The sequence below is a fragment of the Nannospalax galili genome, unplaced genomic scaffold, assembly GCF_000622305.1.
Source record: "Nannospalax galili isolate Female #2095 unplaced genomic scaffold, S.galili_v1.0 scaffold298, whole genome shotgun sequence".
NCBI classification, from domain to species: domain Eukaryota; kingdom Metazoa; phylum Chordata; class Mammalia; order Rodentia; family Spalacidae; genus Nannospalax; species Nannospalax galili.
The window spans coordinates 3,378,411-3,383,402 of NW_008344488.1; the positions used below are offsets into that span (position 1 = coordinate 3,378,411).

Sequence of the window (4,992 nt, forward strand, 5' to 3'; positions counted from 1 at the left end):
TTGCCCCTGTAGTCTAGAAGCAGAGAGGGTCAGGCAGGAGGCTGGGGTATGGAGCCTCAAGACTTGTGTCCAGTGACCCACTTCCTCCAGCTAGGCCCTGTCTCAAGTCCCATCTCTACCTGGGCACCAAGTGATCAAACACATGAGTCTATGGAGGAAATTTTCCATTCAAATAAATAAATAGCTTTTTTTGTAGACTTTCTAGCTCTAATAAAGAAAATCCATCTTTTTTCCTGTCTGGATAATTTTCATTTATTTTTCTTGCCTTATTGGATTGGTTGTTGATTTGAAGCAGCAAAACACACATCTTTGTTTTGTTTTAAATTTTAGAGAAAAACATATATAATTTCTCATCATTAAATATCATGTTAGATGTAGGTTTATCATAAGTATTTTCATTAACTAGTTTTTATGTGTCTTTGAAGTGATCATATGTTTTTGTTTTTTTTGTTTTTTTTTTTTTTCGGTCTTTTTGAGACAGGGTCTCCCTGTAGCCCCAGCTGTCCTGGAACTCACTATGTAGACCAGGCTGGCCTTGAACTCACAGAGATCCACCTGCCTCTGACTCCCGAGTGCTGGGATTAAAGGCGTGCACCATCACGCCCAGCCTTGGGTTTTATTTTTAGGTTGTTAATGTTGTGATCAATTTTTGAATGTTAAAAACTTTGCATTAGTAGAATAAACTTCACTTGGTTTTTATGTATTTATCATATTATGTAGTGGTGGATTTGTTAAACTACTTGAGGAATCTCTCATCCATTTCCAGGAGGGACACTGGTCTATGTTTTGTTTTCATATTATCATCCTATCTTTTCTGTCTTGTTTTAGAGTAATTCTGTCCTCACAGAATGAACTGAGAAGCATATTTACATTTTCAAAGTTATGTAACAGATTTTGTGTAATTGGCAGGTTAAATGCTGTCATCAGAAATGCTTCTTCCAGGTTAGCTCTTCTGGGTGTCACCCTTCTGTTATTGAAAAGTGATGATGTCTTCAAAGCACCTTATAAACTTTGTCCATTCACATGTGGAAATGATAATGTTGGTTACTGGTACAGGTGGTTTATGTTATCTCTGCTGCGTAAGTAGGTCTATTTTATTAATAGATCTTGCTCAGAAAGTGAGGCTATTTGAAATACTTGATTTTCATAAGCAAATTTATTAGCTCTCAAATTCCTGATGGTGAAAGATTCTTATTGTGGATTGTGGAAGAACAGAAGAGCGACAGTGTGGTAGCAGAGATGCCAAACAGACAGGGAATGAAATTCAGGGAGCTGAAGAAGACAGATTTGCAACGTGAAAAGTTGTCAAACCATGGGAAATGTTTATATTTAAATATTAATTCTAGTGATATCATTTAAAGAGTTTTAAGGTCAGGAAGAAAACACTTAAATTTAAACTTTCTAAATATAATTTTGTTTTCTGGATGGTAAATAAAGATTTTAAAGGTTTAATTTTTAAAAATTATTGTGTATGTGCAAGATCTGTGTGTGGGTGGGTACATGTGTGGAGGTCAGAGGACAACTCTGTGGAGTCAGTTAAATGGGGTAGGGGGGAAGGAGGGCAGGATAAGAAAGGGAGTATGGGAAGGACAACTAACACTGATGGCCTTTAAAAAAGTCATATGGAAACCTACTACTGTAAATATACATATACAGTTATGTAAGATTCAATGGAATTAGTCTAGATAATGGTGGGAGAGACAATGGTCATACCATACACCACAGGCCCTGTGGGCTACCTCTTTTGGAGGTGTTGGCCACAGAGGTGCTACAGACCCTAAAACATTACTATTAATATTACTATTGATTACCTTCTAGAACTGGAATGTAAGACCCTATTGCTGAAGTCACTACATACTTGAACCCTAGAACATGGAGAAATCAAACTGCTACTGACCTTAAAGCTTCATTCATGCTGGTTAGCTTTCATAATGCTGGGAAGTGCTATGGATACTACTGAAGAAGAGTAATAAGAGTAATAATCAGTCTTACCCACATGTGAACCCTGCAAGCTTCAATTACCACTGGCTTGGCAGTATATGCTTACTGGTATAATAATGGCACCAATGTTATGAAAGTACCTAAACACTTTATTATTAGATTTAAGACCTGTTCTGCAGTATTGAATTCATAATAGCAAATGGCCATTAACAGAGACCCACACATGCATAGGAAAAGAGACTGTGAACATCTATACTGGGCTCAGAGATCATTAAGGAAAAGGGGTTAGAAAGACTGTAAGAGCCAGAGGCAGTGGATGATTACAACAAAACAATATTTTATAGACTGAACTCACAGTGGTTGTGACAGCATGTACAAGACCTGTGCTATTCAAGCCAACTAAAATACCAGCATAGGCAGGGGAGGTGGACAGAAATCCCCATCCCTAGCTGAGGAAATATTGGCAATTGATAGCTATTAGGAGAGGGAAAGTCACTTTTCTTTAAGTGTTTGACCCCTGGAAAATTGACAGTGCTCCAGGGCATTGAACCCATACCTATGAGTATTTGGGGGACACAAAGTGGATTTGATGAACTTTAAAAAAATAAAGAGGTTCTTGCTTTGGCAGCACATATACTAAAATTGGAACCATACAGAGAAGATTAGCATAGTCCCTGTGCAAGGATGACACGCAGATTCATCAAGCACTCCATATTTTTATATAAAAAAAAATAAAGAGCAGGGAATGGAGAGATGGCTTAACAGTCAAGAGCACTGGTGTTCTTGCAGAAGACCCGGGTTGGAATCCAAGCACCCACATGGTGGCTAGCAATTGTCCATAACTCCACTTCCAGGGAATCCAACACCTTCTTCTGGCCTCTGCGGGCACTGTACAACAAGGATGTACTTACATATACCAGGTATAACACTCATTCACATAAAATTAAAAAAAATAAAGAGGAAACTAAAGTTGGTGGGGGTAAAAAGCTGGGGGCAGATCTGACAGAAGATGAGGGAGAATGTTGAATGAATACCAAAATACATGGTATGAAATTCTCAAAGAATTAATAAAAATACTTTTATAAGTAAAAACAAAGAAATAAGAGCACAATGAGAATGTACCTTAATAGTGATGGCAAAAGAAGAGGGTTGTTCATTTAAATAAGTACTCAAGTATATATGAAAAGGTAGTATATCAGAGATATATATTACAGAGGAATTATAGGTTCCAGTGTTGGGTAGAATGTACAGGACATGTGTGCAAATGATCAGGACTCATAAAATTATCAAACAATTTGGGATATACCAAGAAATGGAAAGAGTTTTGCCCATTGAAAGGGAGGCAGAAATAGGTTGTAGGTGAAGAGGAATCAAGAGCTCCATTTTGAACTTGCTAAAAACTGAGAATCCTATAATATATAGCTGTTTAACTTTCAAGAAAGTAACTTCGTACATGGGGTCTGGAACTTAGGGGAGAGTCCCAGGGAGAGAAGAGGTCATGCAAGCCCAGGAGAATATAAGTTGAATGACCTTCCACCAGCCCCCTGGTATTGATTCTTTGAGAATTTCATTTAATCGATTTTTATCATATTCAATTTCCTCCAGTATTCTCTGGCTTTGTAGTCATAAATTCCTCAAATCTGTTTTTATCATAGTAAGTTTTTCTTTCTAGTTAGATTAAGGCTGATGGTTTTTCTTGGTATGATAGCCTGGACTGGCATCTGTAGTCTTTAAGAACTTGTAGAACATCAGTTCAGGCCTTGCTGGTTTTCAAATTCTCCACTGTAAAGTCAGATGTTATACTTACGAGCCTCACTTCAAATGTGATCCTCTCTTGAAACTTTCAATATCCTTTCTTTCTTGTGTGCATTTAATATTTTGATTATTATGTGATGTGAATGCTCTTTTCTACTCCTGTCTACTTGGTGGTCTGTATGCCTGTAGTGAGAGACATCTCTTTTCTTAGAGTTTGGAATTTTTCTTCTATGATTTTGTTGAAAATATTTTCTGTGCTTTTGACCTGGGTTTCTTCTCCTTCCTTTATACAGATTCACAGGTTTGGTCTTTCATAGTATCCTAGAGTGCTACATGTTCTGTAAGAGGAAGTGCGGCCTGAACAACCAGCGCATGCAAATGTGCCAAAAACATCCGGCTGAGGCAAACCTGTGTTCTGCCAAAAGACGTAGAGACAGCTGATGTGAAAATGGCCTGATACAGAGAGCCAATGAGGAACAGACATGACCTATCAATGGACCAATGGGACACGGGAGGGGGGATATAAGGGAGGCCCATATCTGCAATAAACTAGCTGCTCACACTGCCTGCTTCTCACCTGACTCCTGGTGTCTGTGTTGTGACTCTGTACTGACTCTACCCTAGCCTAGAGGGCCCTAGGACACTGGCAACAATGTTACATTCCTTTTTTTTTTTTTCTTTTGACTGAGTGATCCAATTCCTTTACCATATCTTCAAGCTTTGTTATTCTCTCTTCCATTTGATCCATTCTGTTGATCAAACTTTCCCATTGAGTTTTTTTATTTCACTGACTGAGCTCCTCATTCCAAGTTTTATCTCAGTTTGGTTTTTCTTCAGGAATTCTATCAAGTTTTGTTTTCATATCTTGGAGTTGTTTAAAATTATTTCATTCAACTGTGTTTTTATAGTCTTCATTCTAGAATTTATTCATAATCTTTTGTGTTCCTTGAACATATTTATATTTGCTAGTTTGAATTCATTGTCTTATGTATCAACTAAATTGCTTTCCTCAGGGAACATTATGATGGGGTACTAAATTCTGTAAGAGACATACTGTCTTGGTTTTCACATTGTTTGTGTTTTCACTATGGGACCACAGTATCTGGAGTTGGGTTATTGGTGATATGTCTTGGTATGCATATCTCTTCTCACCTTTGATGGGTTGCTAGTTTGAATTCATTGTCTTATGTATCAACTAAATTGCTTTCCTCAGGGAACATTATGATGGGGTACTAAATTCTGGAAGAGACATACTGTCTTGGTTTTCACATTGTTTGTGTTTTCACTATGGGACCA

General features: G+C 37.6%; 1 non-coding gene across 1 annotated transcript; it reads left to right on the top strand.

The window, feature by feature from the left end:
- The first annotated feature begins 2,557 nt into the window (after positions 1 to 2,557).
- On the top strand, positions 2,558 to 2,660 carry LOC115071645. The gene has a single exon (XR_003850752.1). It is a non-coding gene; the product is annotated as a U6 spliceosomal RNA (small nuclear RNA).
- The last annotated feature ends 2,332 nt before the right edge of the window (positions 2,661 to 4,992 follow it).